This window comes from Schistocerca cancellata, chromosome 3, assembly GCF_023864275.1.
Source record: "Schistocerca cancellata isolate TAMUIC-IGC-003103 chromosome 3, iqSchCanc2.1, whole genome shotgun sequence".
NCBI classification, from domain to species: domain Eukaryota; kingdom Metazoa; phylum Arthropoda; class Insecta; order Orthoptera; family Acrididae; genus Schistocerca; species Schistocerca cancellata.
In genome coordinates, this window is record NC_064628.1 from 320,017,507 (window position 1) to 320,034,729 (window position 17,223).

The 17,223-nt window shown below is 49.4% G+C and overlaps 1 protein-coding gene and 30 non-coding genes across 31 annotated transcripts in view; all 31 read left to right on the forward strand.

The window, feature by feature from the left end:
• The window catches only part of LOC126176288 (uncharacterized), a 109,751-nt gene that overhangs the window by 7,570 nt on the left and 84,958 nt on the right, over positions 1–17,223 (forward strand). The gene's annotated exons all lie outside the window — the stretch shown is intronic.
• On the forward strand, positions 193–274 carry Trnas-uga (transfer RNA serine (anticodon UGA)). The gene has a single exon. It is a non-coding gene; the product is annotated as a tRNA-Ser (tRNA).
• On the forward strand, positions 886–958 carry Trnaf-gaa (transfer RNA phenylalanine (anticodon GAA)). Its single transcript has one exon. It is a non-coding gene; the product is annotated as a tRNA-Phe (tRNA).
• Positions 1,498–1,570, forward strand: Trnak-uuu (transfer RNA lysine (anticodon UUU)). The gene has a single exon. It is a non-coding gene; the product is annotated as a tRNA-Lys (tRNA).
• Positions 1,709–1,790, forward strand: Trnas-cga (transfer RNA serine (anticodon CGA)). Its single transcript has one exon. It is a non-coding gene; the product is annotated as a tRNA-Ser (tRNA).
• Positions 2,487–2,568, forward strand: Trnas-uga (transfer RNA serine (anticodon UGA)). Its single transcript has one exon. It is a non-coding gene; the product is annotated as a tRNA-Ser (tRNA).
• On the forward strand, positions 3,180–3,252 carry Trnaf-gaa (transfer RNA phenylalanine (anticodon GAA)). Its single transcript has one exon. It is a non-coding gene; the product is annotated as a tRNA-Phe (tRNA).
• On the forward strand, positions 3,792–3,864 carry Trnak-uuu (transfer RNA lysine (anticodon UUU)). The gene has a single exon. It is a non-coding gene; the product is annotated as a tRNA-Lys (tRNA).
• Positions 4,003–4,084, forward strand: Trnas-cga (transfer RNA serine (anticodon CGA)). The gene has a single exon. It is a non-coding gene; the product is annotated as a tRNA-Ser (tRNA).
• Positions 4,790–4,871, forward strand: Trnas-uga (transfer RNA serine (anticodon UGA)). The gene has a single exon. It is a non-coding gene; the product is annotated as a tRNA-Ser (tRNA).
• On the forward strand, positions 5,483–5,555 carry Trnaf-gaa (transfer RNA phenylalanine (anticodon GAA)). The gene has a single exon. It is a non-coding gene; the product is annotated as a tRNA-Phe (tRNA).
• Positions 6,095–6,167, forward strand: Trnak-uuu (transfer RNA lysine (anticodon UUU)). Its single transcript has one exon. It is a non-coding gene; the product is annotated as a tRNA-Lys (tRNA).
• On the forward strand, positions 6,306–6,387 carry Trnas-cga (transfer RNA serine (anticodon CGA)). Its single transcript has one exon. It is a non-coding gene; the product is annotated as a tRNA-Ser (tRNA).
• Trnas-uga (transfer RNA serine (anticodon UGA)) lies at positions 7,084–7,165 on the forward strand. The gene has a single exon. It is a non-coding gene; the product is annotated as a tRNA-Ser (tRNA).
• Trnaf-gaa (transfer RNA phenylalanine (anticodon GAA)) lies at positions 7,777–7,849 on the forward strand. Its single transcript has one exon. It is a non-coding gene; the product is annotated as a tRNA-Phe (tRNA).
• Trnak-uuu (transfer RNA lysine (anticodon UUU)) lies at positions 8,389–8,461 on the forward strand. Its single transcript has one exon. It is a non-coding gene; the product is annotated as a tRNA-Lys (tRNA).
• Trnas-cga (transfer RNA serine (anticodon CGA)) lies at positions 8,600–8,681 on the forward strand. Its single transcript has one exon. It is a non-coding gene; the product is annotated as a tRNA-Ser (tRNA).
• Trnas-uga (transfer RNA serine (anticodon UGA)) lies at positions 9,387–9,468 on the forward strand. The gene has a single exon. It is a non-coding gene; the product is annotated as a tRNA-Ser (tRNA).
• On the forward strand, positions 10,080–10,152 carry Trnaf-gaa (transfer RNA phenylalanine (anticodon GAA)). Its single transcript has one exon. It is a non-coding gene; the product is annotated as a tRNA-Phe (tRNA).
• On the forward strand, positions 10,692–10,764 carry Trnak-uuu (transfer RNA lysine (anticodon UUU)). Its single transcript has one exon. It is a non-coding gene; the product is annotated as a tRNA-Lys (tRNA).
• Trnas-cga (transfer RNA serine (anticodon CGA)) lies at positions 10,903–10,984 on the forward strand. The gene has a single exon. It is a non-coding gene; the product is annotated as a tRNA-Ser (tRNA).
• Trnas-uga (transfer RNA serine (anticodon UGA)) lies at positions 11,690–11,771 on the forward strand. The gene has a single exon. It is a non-coding gene; the product is annotated as a tRNA-Ser (tRNA).
• Trnaf-gaa (transfer RNA phenylalanine (anticodon GAA)) lies at positions 12,383–12,454 on the forward strand. Its single transcript has one exon. It is a non-coding gene; the product is annotated as a tRNA-Phe (tRNA).
• Trnak-uuu (transfer RNA lysine (anticodon UUU)) lies at positions 12,995–13,067 on the forward strand. Its single transcript has one exon. It is a non-coding gene; the product is annotated as a tRNA-Lys (tRNA).
• Positions 13,206–13,287, forward strand: Trnas-cga (transfer RNA serine (anticodon CGA)). The gene has a single exon. It is a non-coding gene; the product is annotated as a tRNA-Ser (tRNA).
• Trnas-uga (transfer RNA serine (anticodon UGA)) lies at positions 13,994–14,075 on the forward strand. The gene has a single exon. It is a non-coding gene; the product is annotated as a tRNA-Ser (tRNA).
• On the forward strand, positions 14,687–14,759 carry Trnaf-gaa (transfer RNA phenylalanine (anticodon GAA)). Its single transcript has one exon. It is a non-coding gene; the product is annotated as a tRNA-Phe (tRNA).
• Trnak-uuu (transfer RNA lysine (anticodon UUU)) lies at positions 15,299–15,371 on the forward strand. The gene has a single exon. It is a non-coding gene; the product is annotated as a tRNA-Lys (tRNA).
• Positions 15,510–15,591, forward strand: Trnas-cga (transfer RNA serine (anticodon CGA)). Its single transcript has one exon. It is a non-coding gene; the product is annotated as a tRNA-Ser (tRNA).
• Positions 16,296–16,377, forward strand: Trnas-uga (transfer RNA serine (anticodon UGA)). Its single transcript has one exon. It is a non-coding gene; the product is annotated as a tRNA-Ser (tRNA).
• On the forward strand, positions 16,989–17,061 carry Trnaf-gaa (transfer RNA phenylalanine (anticodon GAA)). Its single transcript has one exon. It is a non-coding gene; the product is annotated as a tRNA-Phe (tRNA).

The following is a 17,223-nucleotide window of genomic DNA, read 5'->3' on the forward strand; positions in this document are numbered from 1 at the left end:
AGCTGAGTCGGTAGAGCGTTAGGTTTTCAACCGAAGGGTCCTGGGTTCAAGTCCCTGTCTGGGCGAAAATTAGTACACTTTCGTAACGGCTAATGGAAACCCTAGAGCAAAGAGTGAGGCCACGCCGTTTTCTGCCACCAGATTGCTTCTAAAGATGGCGGTTTGACTTGTCGGGAGTCGCTTCCGCCACCGGCAGTCGTGGCCGAGTGGTTAAGGCGTCTGACTTGAAATCAGATTCCCTCTGGGAGCGTAGGTTCGAGTCCTGCCGACTGCGAAAATTTTCTCGCTCTCAAAAGGCGGACGTTGAGCTGCATCCTAGCAGTTGCGTCACTACTAAACACGTGGGTCACCAGCAATGTGCAGTGTTATTTGATCGAGGGCGCAGCGTTACAGTCGCGCCCAGAAGCCGCAGCTCATCTCCTCGTCTCACAGCCGTCCACCAGGTGTTAGTACAAGTGTCGCCTCACTGGGCAGTGCAGATGTGTCCATTTTAGCTTACAGACGATGACATGTAGCAATTTATGAGCTAACGCAAGTCGAATGTTTTACCGTGTGTATCTGCTAGATACTGCCTCTCATATGGTGGAGAGGCTCACTCCTTCTTGTGTCTCGTTCTCTGCACACGAGTTGCCCCTGGCATCGATATAGCACGGGTTTTCTAGCGTCAGCGTGGCGTCACGTCAAGTCAGCGAATTCAATATCACACGAATCGAGTCGACATGTTTGCTTGTTACGATGACGGAAGCTGAAGAAATGTGTGTGGAACTTCACTGCATCGGCTGCTCGCCCTTCAGCGTCCCTGTGTCTTATCAGACGAAGGTGACTGTGAAATTGGCAGCGAGGCAGAAGTGAACGAACACATGCAAATGGCAACCTTCGACGTCAGCCGAAATAGTTCAGTTGGGAGAGCGTTAGACTGAAGATCTAAAGGTCCCTGGTTCGATCCCGGGTTTCGGCAGGTACTCGTTTTGGTGCGACGCCAATGGAATTACTCTGCATTTGTGATAATGCAACTACCGCTGACAACAAAAATGACTCTCTCCTGTAGCTGTTCTGGTTGTCTATTGCATGCCATAAGAGGAACTTACTAGACAACTAACTCCCTTAGAAGCAAAAGAATTAAAAATATCCTACCGACTGCATTCCTTTTTCTGTGTCAGGTGGTGAAGAACGTCTTCAACGGAACCGTGAAATGAGCGAAAGCGTGGGAAACATTGCATTCGAAATGCTTGTGAATTTTCCAATTGCCCAGTGAGTGTCGACAAAACACGTAAATTCTCTGCTCCAACGTATGAGACGTAACAGCTGGTGCAATTTGTTGTTGCATCGTGTGTCAGCAGTCTTCGATAGTGTGTTACGGGCTTAGCGCGATAAGTTTGTAGACAGCATTTAGGCGACGTTTTATTAGTAACGGCCCCATGCAGCGATTGCACAACAGTAAAGGACATGAGTCAATGTATAGTTGTGCATCGTAGGAGATTTTGCACCCTTGTGTGAGCCCGGATAGCTCAGTCGGTAGAGCATTAGGCTTTTAACCTAAGGGTCCAGGGTTCAAGTCCCTGTTCGGGCGGAAATTTTAATACTTTGGTAACGATTCGTCTGGTAGCGGCGGAAACGCTACGGAAAATAATGCAGCTACGCCGTTTTCTGACACCACAGTGTTTTAAACGGTAGCAGTTGCATGTGTCGGGAGGACACCGCGCTAACGGCAGTCGTGGCCGAGTGGTTAAGGCGTCTGACTCGAAATCAGATTCCCTCTGGGAGCGTAGGTTCGAATCCTACCGGCTGCGTGCGATTTTGCGTAAACAGGAGCAAACGTTTTCGCACACATGTGACATGCGTGGGCGAATGCGGGTGCAACCAGTGACGCCATTCTCAACAAGACGAAAATTTCCGTTTTAAGAATACTGAGTTTTCGCGACGACCGCTGCTTACTGTGCCTATCGGTTCACCTCGCACTGACGCTGGGACTGCAGAAAGCCGTCGCTGAGATGGTGAGTACACAGATGTGCTCGAAAGTGTTGGACAGAGCTAACATTTCATTTTCTTTTTAAGAATCGCAATTTCAATCATTCGAGTGCGGCAAAAGCAGTAGTGCAGCGTTTTTTTTTTTTTCTTTTCTTAAGATCTCGCAGCTGCTTGGAGGTATGTCCATCGTTTTAAGACGACAGAAAACTAGCGTCAGCGGTGCGTCAGTGGGAAGTCGCCATTGGAGCCATAAGCCAGCAATTACGACATGCGAAACACTCGCACACCACGCAGCTGTACGATAATGCTCGTGCGTGGGCCCGCGTAGCTGAGTCGGTAGAGCGTTAGGTTTTCAACCGAAGGGTCCTGGGTTCAAGTCCCTGTCTGGGCGAAAATTAGTACACTTTCGTAACGGCTAATGGAAACCCTAGAGCAAAGAGTGAGGCCACGCCGTTTTCTGCCACCAGATTGCTTCTAAAGATGGCGGTTTGACTTGTCGGGAGTCGCTTCCGCCACCGGCAGTCGTGGCCGAGTGGTTAAGGCGTCTGACTTGAAATCAGATTCCCTCTGGGAGCGTAGGTTCGAGTCCTGCCGACTGCGAAAATTTTCTCGCTCTCAAAAGGCGGACGTTGAGCTGCATCCTAGCAGTTGCGTCACTACTAAACACGTGGGTCACCAGCAATGTGCAGTGTTATTTGATCGAGGGCGCAGCGTTACAGTCGCGCCCAGAAGCCGCAGCTCATCTCCTCGTCTCACAGCCGTCCACCAGGTGTTAGTACAAGTGTCGCCTCACTGGGCAGTGCAGATGTGTCCATTTTAGCTTACAGACGATGACATGTAGCAATTTATGAGCTAACGCAAGTCGAATGTTTTACCGTGTGTATCTGCTAGATACTGCCTCTCATATGGTGGAGAGGCTCACTCCTTCTTGTGTCTCGTTCTCTGCACACGAGTTGCCCCTGGCATCGATATAGCACGGGTTTTCTAGCGTCAGCGTGGCGTCACGTCAAGTCAGCGAATTCAATATCACACGAATCGAGTCGACATGTTTGCTTGTTACGATGACGGAAGCTGAAGAAATGTGTGTGGAACTTCACTGCATCGGCTGCTCGCCCTTCAGCGTCCCTGTGTCTTATCAGACGAAGGTGACTGTGAAATTGGCAGCGAGGCAGAAGTGAACGAACACATGCAAATGGCAACCTTCGACGTCAGCCGAAATAGTTCAGTTGGGAGAGCGTTAGACTGAAGATCTAAAGGTCCCTGGTTCGATCCCGGGTTTCGGCAGGTACTCGTTTTGGTGCGACGCCAATGGAATTACTCTGCATTTGTGATAATGCAACTACCGCTGACAACAAAAATGACTCTCTCCTGTAGCTGTTCTGGTTGTCTATTGCATGCCATAAGAGGAACTTACTAGACAACTAACTCCCTTAGAAGCAAAAGAATTAAAAATATCCTACCGACTGCATTCCTTTTTCTGTGTCAGGTGGTGAAGAACGTCTTCAACGGAACCGTGAAATGAGCGAAAGCGTGGGAAACATTGCATTCGAAATGCTTGTGAATTTTCCAATTGCCCAGTGAGTGTCGACAAAACACGTAAATTCTCTGCTCCAACGTATGAGACGTAACAGCTGGTGCAATTTGTTGTTGCATCGTGTGTCAGCAGTCTTCGATAGTGTGTTACGGGCTTAGCGCGATAAGTTTGTAGACAGCATTTAGGCGACGTTTTATTAGTAACGGCCCCATGCAGCGATTGCACAACAGTAAAGGACATGAGTCAATGTATAGTTGTGCATCGTAGGAGATTTTGCACCCTTGTGTGAGCCCGGATAGCTCAGTCGGTAGAGCATTAGGCTTTTAACCTAAGGGTCCAGGGTTCAAGTCCCTGTTCGGGCGGAAATTTTAATACTTTGGTAACGATTCGTCTGGTAGCGGCGGAAACGCTACGGAAAATAATGCAGCTACGCCGTTTTCTGACACCACAGTGTTTTAAACGGTAGCAGTTGCATGTGTCGGGAGGACACCGCGCTAACGGCAGTCGTGGCCGAGTGGTTAAGGCGTCTGACTCGAAATCAGATTCCCTCTGGGAGCGTAGGTTCGAATCCTACCGGCTGCGTGCGATTTTGCGTAAACAGGAGCAAACGTTTTCGCACACATGTGACATGCGTGGGCGAATGCGGGTGCAACCAGTGACGCCATTCTCAACAAGACGAAAATTTCCGTTTTAAGAATACTGAGTTTTCGCGACGACCGCTGCTTACTGTGCCTATCGGTTCACCTCGCACTGACGCTGGGACTGCAGAAAGCCGTCGCTGAGATGGTGAGTACACAGATGTGCTCGAAAGTGTTGGACAGAGCTAACATTTCATTTTCTTTTTAAGAATCGCAATTTCAATCATTCGAGTGCGGCAAAAGCAGTAGTGCAGCGTTTTTTTTTTTTTCTTTTCTTAAGATCTCGCAGCTGCTTGGAGGTATGTCCATCGTTTTAAGACGACAGAAAACTAGCGTCAGCGGTGCGTCAGTGGGAAGTCGGTGAAGTCGCCATTGGAGCCATAAGCCAGCAATTACGACATGCGAAACACTCGCACACCACGCAGCTGTACGATAATGCTCGTGCGTGGGCCCGCGTAGCTGAGTCGGTAGAGCGTTAGGTTTTCAACCGAAGGGTCCTGGGTTCAAGTCCCTGTCTGGGCGAAAATTAGTACACTTTCGTAACGGCTAATGGAAACCCTAGAGCAAAGAGTGAGGCCACGCCGTTTTCTGCCACCAGATTGCTTCTAAAGATGGCGGTTTGACTTGTCGGGAGTCGCTTCCGCCACCGGCAGTCGTGGCCGAGTGGTTAAGGCGTCTGACTTGAAATCAGATTCCCTCTGGGAGCGTAGGTTCGAGTCCTGCCGACTGCGAAAATTTTCTCGCTCTCAAAAGGCGGACGTTGAGCTGCATCCTAGCAGTTGCGTCACTACTAAACACGTGGGTCACCAGCAATGTGCAGTGTTATTTGATCGAGGGCGCAGCGTTACAGTCGCGCCCAGAAGCCGCAGCTCATCTCCTCGTCTCACAGCCGTCCACCAGGTGTTAGTACAAGTGTCGCCTCACTGGGCAGTGCAGATGTGTCCATTTTAGCTTACAGACGATGACATGTAGCAATTTATGAGCTAACGCAAGTCGAATGTTTTACCGTGTGTATCTGCTAGATACTGCCTCTCATATGGTGGAGAGGCTCACTCCTTCTTGTGTCTCGTTCTCTGCACACGAGTTGCCCCTGGCATCGATATAGCACGGGTTTTCTAGCGTCAGCGTGGCGTCACGTCAAGTCAGCGAATTCAATATCACACGAATCGAGTCGACATGTTTGCTTGTTACGATGACGGAAGCTGAAGAAATGTGTGTGGAACTTCACTGCATCGGCTGCTCGCCCTTCAGCGTCCCTGTGTCTTATCAGACGAAGGTGACTGTGAAATTGGCAGCGAGGCAGAAGTGAACGAACACATGCAAATGGCAACCTTCGACGTCAGCCGAAATAGTTCAGTTGGGAGAGCGTTAGACTGAAGATCTAAAGGTCCCTGGTTCGATCCCGGGTTTCGGCAGGTACTCGTTTTGGTGCGACGCCAATGGAATTACTCTGCATTTGTGATAATGCAACTACCGCTGACAACAAAAATGACTCTCTCCTGTAGCTGTTCTGGTTGTCTATTGCATGCCATAAGAGGAACTTACTAGACAACTAACTCCCTTAGAAGCAAAAGAATTAAAAATATCCTACCGACTGCATTCCTTTTTCTGTGTCAGGTGGTGAAGAACGTCTTCAACGGAACCGTGAAATGAGCGAAAGCGTGGGAAACATTGCATTCGAAATGCTTGTGAATTTTCCAATTGCCCAGTGAGTGTCGACAAAACACGTAAATTCTCTGCTCCAACGTATGAGACGTAACAGCTGGTGCAATTTGTTGTTGCATCGTGTGTCAGCAGTCTTCGATAGTGTGTTACGGGCTTAGCGCGATAAGTTTGTAGACAGCATTTAGGCGACGTTTTATTAGTAACGGCCCCATGCAGCGATTGCACAACAGTAAAGGACATGAGTCAATGTATAGTTGTGCATCGTAGGAGATTTTGCACCCTTGTGTGAGCCCGGATAGCTCAGTCGGTAGAGCATTAGGCTTTTAACCTAAGGGTCCAGGGTTCAAGTCCCTGTTCGGGCGGAAATTTTAATACTTTGGTAACGATTCGTCTGGTAGCGGCGGAAACGCTACGGAAAATAATGCAGCTACGCCGTTTTCTGACACCACAGTGTTTTAAACGGTAGCAGTTGCATGTGTCGGGAGGACACCGCGCTAACGGCAGTCGTGGCCGAGTGGTTAAGGCGTCTGACTCGAAATCAGATTCCCTCTGGGAGCGTAGGTTCGAATCCTACCGGCTGCGTGCGATTTTGCGTAAACAGGAGCAAACGTTTTCGCACACATGTGACATGCGTGGGCGAATGCGGGTGCAACCAGTGACGCCATTCTCAACAAGACGAAAATTTCCGTTTTAAGAATACTGAGTTTTCGCGACGACCGCTGCTTACTGTGCCTATCGGTTCACCTCGCACTGACGCTGGGACTGCAGAAAGCCGTCGCTGAGATGGTGAGTACACAGATGTGCTCGAAAGTGTTGGACAGAGCTAACATTTCATTTTCTTTTTAAGAATCGCAATTTCAATCATTCGAGTGCGGCAAAAGCAGTAGTGCAGCGTTTTTTTTTTTTTCTTTTCTTAAGATCTCGCAGCTGCTTGGAGGTATGTCCATCGTTTTAAGACGACAGAAAACTAGCGTCAGCGGTGCGTCAGTGGGAAGTCGCCATTGGAGCCATAAGCCAGCAATTACGACATGCGAAACACTCGCACACCACGCAGCTGTACGATAATGCTCGTGCGTGGGCCCGCGTAGCTGAGTCGGTAGAGCGTTAGGTTTTCAACCGAAGGGTCCTGGGTTCAAGTCCCTGTCTGGGCGAAAATTAGTACACTTTCGTAACGGCTAATGGAAACCCTAGAGCAAAGAGTGAGGCCACGCCGTTTTCTGCCACCAGATTGCTTCTAAAGATGGCGGTTTGACTTGTCGGGAGTCGCTTCCGCCACCGGCAGTCGTGGCCGAGTGGTTAAGGCGTCTGACTTGAAATCAGATTCCCTCTGGGAGCGTAGGTTCGAGTCCTGCCGACTGCGAAAATTTTCTCGCTCTCAAAAGGCGGACGTTGAGCTGCATCCTAGCAGTTGCGTCACTACTAAACACGTGGGTCACCAGCAATGTGCAGTGTTATTTGATCGAGGGCGCAGCGTTACAGTCGCGCCCAGAAGCCGCAGCTCATCTCCTCGTCTCACAGCCGTCCACCAGGTGTTAGTACAAGTGTCGCCTCACTGGGCAGTGCAGATGTGTCCATTTTAGCTTACAGACGATGACATGTAGCAATTTATGAGCTAACGCAAGTCGAATGTTTTACCGTGTGTATCTGCTAGATACTGCCTCTCATATGGTGGAGAGGCTCACTCCTTCTTGTGTCTCGTTCTCTGCACACGAGTTGCCCCTGGCATCGATATAGCACGGGTTTTCTAGCGTCAGCGTGGCGTCACGTCAAGTCAGCGAATTCAATATCACACGAATCGAGTCGACATGTTTGCTTGTTACGATGACGGAAGCTGAAGAAATGTGTGTGGAACTTCACTGCATCGGCTGCTCGCCCTTCAGCGTCCCTGTGTCTTATCAGACGAAGGTGACTGTGAAATTGGCAGCGAGGCAGAAGTGAACGAACACATGCAAATGGCAACCTTCGACGTCAGCCGAAATAGTTCAGTTGGGAGAGCGTTAGACTGAAGATCTAAAGGTCCCTGGTTCGATCCCGGGTTTCGGCAGGTACTCGTTTTGGTGCGACGCCAATGGAATTACTCTGCATTTGTGATAATGCAACTACCGCTGACAACAAAAATGACTCTCTCCTGTAGCTGTTCTGGTTGTCTATTGCATGCCATAAGAGGAACTTACTAGACAACTAACTCCCTTAGAAGCAAAAGAATTAAAAATATCCTACCGACTGCATTCCTTTTTCTGTGTCAGGTGGTGAAGAACGTCTTCAACGGAACCGTGAAATGAGCGAAAGCGTGGGAAACATTGCATTCGAAATGCTTGTGAATTTTCCAATTGCCCAGTGAGTGTCGACAAAACACGTAAATTCTCTGCTCCAACGTATGAGACGTAACAGCTGGTGCAATTTGTTGTTGCATCGTGTGTCAGCAGTCTTCGATAGTGTGTTACGGGCTTAGCGCGATAAGTTTGTAGACAGCATTTAGGCGACGTTTTATTAGTAACGGCCCCATGCAGCGATTGCACAACAGTAAAGGACATGAGTCAATGTATAGTTGTGCATCGTAGGAGATTTTGCACCCTTGTGTGAGCCCGGATAGCTCAGTCGGTAGAGCATTAGGCTTTTAACCTAAGGGTCCAGGGTTCAAGTCCCTGTTCGGGCGGAAATTTTAATACTTTGGTAACGATTCGTCTGGTAGCGGCGGAAACGCTACGGAAAATAATGCAGCTACGCCGTTTTCTGACACCACAGTGTTTTAAACGGTAGCAGTTGCATGTGTCGGGAGGACACCGCGCTAACGGCAGTCGTGGCCGAGTGGTTAAGGCGTCTGACTCGAAATCAGATTCCCTCTGGGAGCGTAGGTTCGAATCCTACCGGCTGCGTGCGATTTTGCGTAAACAGGAGCAAACGTTTTCGCACACATGTGACATGCGTGGGCGAATGCGGGTGCAACCAGTGACGCCATTCTCAACAAGACGAAAATTTCCGTTTTAAGAATACTGAGTTTTCGCGACGACCGCTGCTTACTGTGCCTATCGGTTCACCTCGCACTGACGCTGGGACTGCAGAAAGCCGTCGCTGAGATGGTGAGTACACAGATGTGCTCGAAAGTGTTGGACAGAGCTAACATTTCATTTTCTTTTTAAGAATCGCAATTTCAATCATTCGAGTGCGGCAAAAGCAGTAGTGCAGCGTTTTTTTTTTTTTCTTTTCTTAAGATCTCGCAGCTGCTTGGAGGTATGTCCATCGTTTTAAGACGACAGAAAACTAGCGTCAGCGGTGCGTCAGTGGGAAGTCGGTGAAGTCGCCATTGGAGCCATAAGCCAGCAATTACGACATGCGAAACACTCGCACACCACGCAGCTGTACGATAATGCTCGTGCGTGGGCCCGCGTAGCTGAGTCGGTAGAGCGTTAGGTTTTCAACCGAAGGGTCCTGGGTTCAAGTCCCTGTCTGGGCGAAAATTAGTACACTTTCGTAACGGCTAATGGAAACCCTAGAGCAAAGAGTGAGGCCACGCCGTTTTCTGCCACCAGATTGCTTCTAAAGATGGCGGTTTGACTTGTCGGGAGTCGCTTCCGCCACCGGCAGTCGTGGCCGAGTGGTTAAGGCGTCTGACTTGAAATCAGATTCCCTCTGGGAGCGTAGGTTCGAGTCCTGCCGACTGCGAAAATTTTCTCGCTCTCAAAAGGCGGACGTTGAGCTGCATCCTAGCAGTTGCGTCACTACTAAACACGTGGGTCACCAGCAATGTGCAGTGTTATTTGATCGAGGGCGCAGCGTTACAGTCGCGCCCAGAAGCCGCAGCTCATCTCCTCGTCTCACAGCCGTCCACCAGGTGTTAGTACAAGTGTCGCCTCACTGGGCAGTGCAGATGTGTCCATTTTAGCTTACAGACGATGACATGTAGCAATTTATGAGCTAACGCAAGTCGAATGTTTTACCGTGTGTATCTGCTAGATACTGCCTCTCATATGGTGGAGAGGCTCACTCCTTCTTGTGTCTCGTTCTCTGCACACGAGTTGCCCCTGGCATCGATATAGCACGGGTTTTCTAGCGTCAGCGTGGCGTCACGTCAAGTCAGCGAATTCAATATCACACGAATCGAGTCGACATGTTTGCTTGTTACGATGACGGAAGCTGAAGAAATGTGTGTGGAACTTCACTGCATCGGCTGCTCGCCCTTCAGCGTCCCTGTGTCTTATCAGACGAAGGTGACTGTGAAATTGGCAGCGAGGCAGAAGTGAACGAACACATGCAAATGGCAACCTTCGACGTCAGCCGAAATAGTTCAGTTGGGAGAGCGTTAGACTGAAGATCTAAAGGTCCCTGGTTCGATCCCGGGTTTCGGCAGGTACTCGTTTTGGTGCGACGCCAATGGAATTACTCTGCATTTGTGATAATGCAACTACCGCTGACAACAAAAATGACTCTCTCCTGTAGCTGTTCTGGTTGTCTATTGCATGCCATAAGAGGAACTTACTAGACAACTAACTCCCTTAGAAGCAAAAGAATTAAAAATATCCTACCGACTGCATTCCTTTTTCTGTGTCAGGTGGTGAAGAACGTCTTCAACGGAACCGTGAAATGAGCGAAAGCGTGGGAAACATTGCATTCGAAATGCTTGTGAATTTTCCAATTGCCCAGTGAGTGTCGACAAAACACGTAAATTCTCTGCTCCAACGTATGAGACGTAACAGCTGGTGCAATTTGTTGTTGCATCGTGTGTCAGCAGTCTTCGATAGTGTGTTACGGGCTTAGCGCGATAAGTTTGTAGACAGCATTTAGGCGACGTTTTATTAGTAACGGCCCCATGCAGCGATTGCACAACAGTAAAGGACATGAGTCAATGTATAGTTGTGCATCGTAGGAGATTTTGCACCCTTGTGTGAGCCCGGATAGCTCAGTCGGTAGAGCATTAGGCTTTTAACCTAAGGGTCCAGGGTTCAAGTCCCTGTTCGGGCGGAAATTTTAATACTTTGGTAACGATTCGTCTGGTAGCGGCGGAAACGCTACGGAAAATAATGCAGCTACGCCGTTTTCTGACACCACAGTGTTTTAAACGGTAGCAGTTGCATGTGTCGGGAGGACACCGCGCTAACGGCAGTCGTGGCCGAGTGGTTAAGGCGTCTGACTCGAAATCAGATTCCCTCTGGGAGCGTAGGTTCGAATCCTACCGGCTGCGTGCGATTTTGCGTAAACAGGAGCAAACGTTTTCGCACACATGTGACATGCGTGGGCGAATGCGGGTGCAACCAGTGACGCCATTCTCAACAAGACGAAAATTTCCGTTTTAAGAATACTGAGTTTTCGCGACGACCGCTGCTTACTGTGCCTATCGGTTCACCTCGCACTGACGCTGGGACTGCAGAAAGCCGTCGCTGAGATGGTGAGTACACAGATGTGCTCGAAAGTGTTGGACAGAGCTAACATTTCATTTTCTTTTTAAGAATCGCAATTTCAATCATTCGAGTGCGGCAAAAGCAGTAGTGCAGCGTTTTTTTTTTTTTCTTTTCTTAAGATCTCGCAGCTGCTTGGAGGTATGTCCATCGTTTTAAGACGACAGAAAACTAGCGTCAGCGGTGCGTCAGTGGGAAGTCGGTGAAGTCGCCATTGGAGCCATAAGCCAGCAATTACGACATGCGAAACACTCGCACACCACGCAGCTGTACGATAATGCTCGTGCGTGGGCCCGCGTAGCTGAGTCGGTAGAGCGTTAGGTTTTCAACCGAAGGGTCCTGGGTTCAAGTCCCTGTCTGGGCGAAAATTAGTACACTTTCGTAACGGCTAATGGAAACCCTAGAGCAAAGAGTGAGGCCACGCCGTTTTCTGCCACCAGATTGCTTCTAAAGATGGCGGTTTGACTTGTCGGGAGTCGCTTCCGCCACCGGCAGTCGTGGCCGAGTGGTTAAGGCGTCTGACTTGAAATCAGATTCCCTCTGGGAGCGTAGGTTCGAGTCCTGCCGACTGCGAAAATTTTCTCGCTCTCAAAAGGCGGACGTTGAGCTGCATCCTAGCAGTTGCGTCACTACTAAACACGTGGGTCACCAGCAATGTGCAGTGTTATTTGATCGAGGGCGCAGCGTTACAGTCGCGCCCAGAAGCCGCAGCTCATCTCCTCGTCTCACAGCCGTCCACCAGGTGTTAGTACAAGTGTCGCCTCACTGGGCAGTGCAGATGTGTCCATTTTAGCTTACAGACGATGACATGTAGCAATTTATGAGCTAACGCAAGTCGAATGTTTTACCGTGTGTATCTGCTAGATACTGCCTCTCATATGGTGGAGAGGCTCACTCCTTCTTGTGTCTCGTTCTCTGCACACGAGTTGCCCCTGGCATCGATATAGCACGGGTTTTCTAGCGTCAGCGTGGCGTCACGTCAAGTCAGCGAATTCAATATCACACGAATCGAGTCGACATGTTTGCTTGTTACGATGACGGAAGCTGAAGAAATGTGTGTGGAACTTCACTGCATCGGCTGCTCGCCCTTCAGCGTCCCTGTGTCTTATCAGACGAAGGTGACTGTGAAATTGGCAGCGAGGCAGAAGTGAACGAACACATGCAAATGGCAACCTTCGACGTCAGCCGAAATAGTTCAGTTGGGAGAGCGTTAGACTGAAGATCTAAAGGTCCCTGGTTCGATCCGGGTTTCGGCAGGTACTCGTTTTGGTGCGACGCCAATGGAATTACTCTGCATTTGTGATAATGCAACTACCGCTGACAACAAAAATGACTCTCTCCTGTAGCTGTTCTGGTTGTCTATTGCATGCCATAAGAGGAACTTACTAGACAACTAACTCCCTTAGAAGCAAAAGAATTAAAAATATCCTACCGACTGCATTCCTTTTTCTGTGTCAGGTGGTGAAGAACGTCTTCAACGGAACCGTGAAATGAGCGAAAGCGTGGGAAACATTGCATTCGAAATGCTTGTGAATTTTCCAATTGCCCAGTGAGTGTCGACAAAACACGTAAATTCTCTGCTCCAACGTATGAGACGTAACAGCTGGTGCAATTTGTTGTTGCATCGTGTGTCAGCAGTCTTCGATAGTGTGTTACGGGCTTAGCGCGATAAGTTTGTAGACAGCATTTAGGCGACGTTTTATTAGTAACGGCCCCCATGCAGCGATTGCACAACAGTAAAGGACATGAGTCAATGTATAGTTGTGCATCGTAGGAGATTTTGCACCCTTGTGTGAGCCCGGATAGCTCAGTCGGTAGAGCATTAGGCTTTTAACCTAAGGGTCCAGGGTTCAAGTCCCTGTTCGGGCGGAAATTTTAATACTTTGGTAACGATTCGTCTGGTAGCGGCGGAAACGCTACGGAAAATAATGCAGCTACGCCGTTTTCTGACACCACAGTGTTTTAAACGGTAGCAGTTGCATGTGTCGGGAGGACACCGCGCTAACGGCAGTCGTGGCCGAGTGGTTAAGGCGTCTGACTCGAAATCAGATTCCCTCTGGGAGCGTAGGTTCGAATCCTACCGGCTGCGTGCGATTTTGCGTAAACAGGAGCAAACGTTTTCGCACACATGTGACATGCGTGGGCGAATGCGGGTGCAACCAGTGACGCCATTCTCAACAAGACGAAAATTTCCGTTTTAAGAATACTGAGTTTTCGCGACGACCGCTGCTTACTGTGCCTATCGGTTCACCTCGCACTGACGCTGGGACTGCAGAAAGCCGTCGCTGAGATGGTGAGTACACAGATGTGCTCGAAAGTGTTGGACAGAGCTAACATTTCATTTTCTTTTTAAGAATCGCAATTTCAATCATTCGAGTGCGGCAAAAGCAGTAGTGCAGCGTTTTTTTTTTTTTCTTTTCTTAAGATCTCGCAGCTGCTTGGAGGTATGTCCATCGTTTTAAGACGACAGAAAACTAGCGTCAGCGGTGCGTCAGTGGGAAGTCGGTGAAGTCGCCATTGGAGCCATAAGCCAGCAATTACGACATGCGAAACACTCGCACACCACGCAGCTGTACGATAATGCTCGTGCGTGGGCCCGCGTAGCTGAGTCGGTAGAGCGTTAGGTTTTCAACCGAAGGGTCCTGGGTTCAAGTCCCCTGTCTGGGCGAAAATTAGTACACTTTCGTAACGGCTAATGGAAACCCTAGAGCAAAGAGTGAGGCCACGCCGTTTTCTGCCACCAGATTGCTTCTAAAGATGGCGGTTTGACTTGTCGGGAGTCGCTTCCGCCACCGGCAGTCGTGGCCGAGTGGTTAAGGCGTCTGACTTGAAATCAGATTCCCTCTGGGAGCGTAGGTTCGAGTCCTGCCGACTGCGAAAATTTTCTCGCTCTCAAAAGGCGGACGTTGAGCTGCATCCTAGCAGTTGCGTCACTACTAAACACGTGGGTCACCAGCAATGTGCAGTGTTATTTGATCGAGGGCGCAGCGTTACAGTCGCGCCCAGAAGCCGCAGCTCATCTCCTCGTCTCACAGCCGTCCACCAGGTGTTAGTACAAGTGTCGCCTCACTGGGCAGTGCAGATGTGTCCATTTTAGCTTACAGACGATGACATGTAGCAATTTATGAGCTAACGCAAGTCGAATGTTTTACCGTGTGTATCTGCTAGATACTGCCTCTCATATGGTGGAGAGGCTCACTCCTTCTTGTGTCTCGTTCTCTGCACACGAGTTGCCCCTGGCATCGATATAGCACGGGTTTTCTAGCGTCAGCGTGGCGTCACGTCAAGTCAGCGAATTCAATATCACACGAATCGAGTCGACATGTTTGCTTGTTACGATGACGGAAGCTGAAGAAATGTGTGTGGAACTTCACTGCATCGGCTGCTCGCCCTTCAGCGTCCCTGTGTCTTATCAGACGAAGGTGACTGTGAAATTGGCAGCGAGGCAGAAGTGAACGAACACATGCAAATGGCAACCTTCGACGTCAGCCGAAATAGCTCAGTTGGGAGAGCGTTAGACTGAAGATCTAAAGGTCCCTGGTTCGATCCCGGGTTTCGGCAGGTACTCGTTTTGGTGCGACGCCAATGGAATTACTCTGCATTTGTGATAATGCAACTACCGCTGACAACAAAAATGACTCTCTCCTGTAGCTGTTCTGGTTGTCTATTGCATGCCATAAGAGGAACTTACTAGACAACTAACTCCCTTAGAAGCAAAAGAATTAAAAATATCCTACCGACTGCATTCCTTTTTCTGTGTCAGGTGGTGAAGAACGTCTTCAACGGAACCGTGAAATGAGCGAAAGCGTGGGAAACATTGCATTCGAAATGCTTGTGAATTTTCCAATTGCCCAGTGAGTGTCGACAAAACACGTAAATTCTCTGCTCCAACGTATGAGACGTAACAGCTGGTGCAATTTGTTGTTGCATCGTGTGTCAGCAGTCTTCGATAGTGTGTTACGGGCTTAGCGCGATAAGTTTGTAGACAGCATTTAGGCGACGTTTTATTAGTAACGGCCCCATGCAGCGATTGCACAACAGTAAAGGACATGAGTCAATGTATAGTTGTGCATCGTAGGAGATTTTGCACCCTTGTGTGAGCCCGGATAGCTCAGTCGGTAGAGCATTAGGCTTTTAACCTAAGGGTCCAGGGTTCAAGTCCCTGTTCGGGCGGAAATTTTAATACTTTGGTAACGATTCGTCTGGTAGCGGCGGAAACGCTACGGAAAATAATGCAGCTACGCCGTTTTCTGACACCACAGTGTTTTAAACGGTAGCAGTTGCATGTGTCGGGAGGACACCGCGCTAACGGCAGTCGTGGCCGAGTGGTTAAGGCGTCTGACTCGAAATCAGATTCCCTCTGGGAGCGTAGGTTCGAATCCTACCGGCTGCGTGCGATTTTGCGTAAACAGGAGCAAACGTTTTCGCACACATGTGACATGCGTGGGCGAATGCGGGTGCAACCAGTGACGCCATTCTCAACAAGACGAAAATTTCCGTTTTAAGAATACTGAGTTTTCGCGACGACCGCTGCTTACTGTGCCTATCGGTTCACCTCGCACTGACGCTGGGACTGCAGAAAGCCGTCGCTGAGATGGTGAGTACACAGATGTGCTCGAAAGTGTTGGACAGAGCTAACATTTCATTTTCTTTTTAAGAATCGCAATTTCAATCATTCGAGTGCGGCAAAAGCAGTAGTGCAGCGTTTTTTTTTTTTTCTTTTCTTAAGATCTCGCAGCTGCTTGGAGGTATGTCCATCGTTTTAAGACGACAGAAAACTAGCGTCAGCGGTGCGTCAGTGGGAAGTCGGTGAAGTCGCCATTGGAGCCATAAGCCAGCAATTACGACATGCGAAACACTCGCACACCACGCAGCTGTACGATAATGCTCGTGCGTGGGCCCGCGTAGCTGAGTCGGTAGAGCGTTAGGTTTTCAACCGAAGGGTCCTGGGTTCAAGTCCCTGTCTGGGCGAAAATTAGTACACTTTCGTAACGGCTAATGGAAACCCTAGAGCAAAGAGTGAGGCCACGCCGTTTTCTGCCACCAGATTGCTTCTAAAGATGGCGGTTTGACTTGTCGGAGTCGCTTCCGCCACCGGCAGTCGTGGCCGAGTGGTTAAGGCGTCTGACTTGAAATCAGATTCCCTCTGGGAGCGTAGGTTCGAGTCCTGCCGACTGCGAAAATTTTCTCGCTCTCAAAAGGCGGACGTTGAGCTGCATCCTAGCAGTTGCGTCACTACTAAACACGTGGGTCACCAGCAATGTGCAGTGTTATTTGATCGAGGGCGCAGCGTTACAGTCGCGCCCAGAAGCCGCAGCTCATCTCCTCGTCTCACAGCCGTCCACCAGGTGTTAGTACAAGTGTCGCCTCACTGGGCAGTGCAGATGTGTCCATTTTAGCTTACAGACGATGACATGTAGCAATTTATGAGCTAACGCAAGTCGAATGTTTTACCGTGTGTATCTGCTAGATACTGCCTCTCATATGGTGGAGAGGCTCACTCCTTCTTGTGTCTCGTTCTCTGCACACGAGTTGCCCCTGGCATCGATATAGCACGGGTTTTCTAGCGTCAGCGTGGCGTCACGTCAAGTCAGCGAATTCAATATCACACGAATCGAGTCGACATGTTTGCTTGTTACGATGACGGAAGCTGAAGAAATGTGTGTGGAACTTCACTGCATCGGCTGCTCGCCCTTCAGCGTCCCTGTGTCTTATCAGACGAAGGTGACTGTGAAATTGGCAGCGAGGCAGAAGTGAACGAACACATGCAAATGGCAACCTTCGACGTCAGCCGAAATAGTTCAGTTGGGAGAGCGTTAGACTGAAGATCTAAAGGTCCCTGGTTCGATCCCGGGTTTCGGCAGGTACTCGTTTTGGTGCGACGCCAATGGAATTACTCTGCATTTGTGATAATGCAACTACCGCTGACAACAAAAATGACTCTCTCCTGTAGCTGTTCTGGTTGTCTATTGCATGCCATAAGAGGAACTTACTAGACAACTAACTCCCTTAGAAGCAAAAGAAT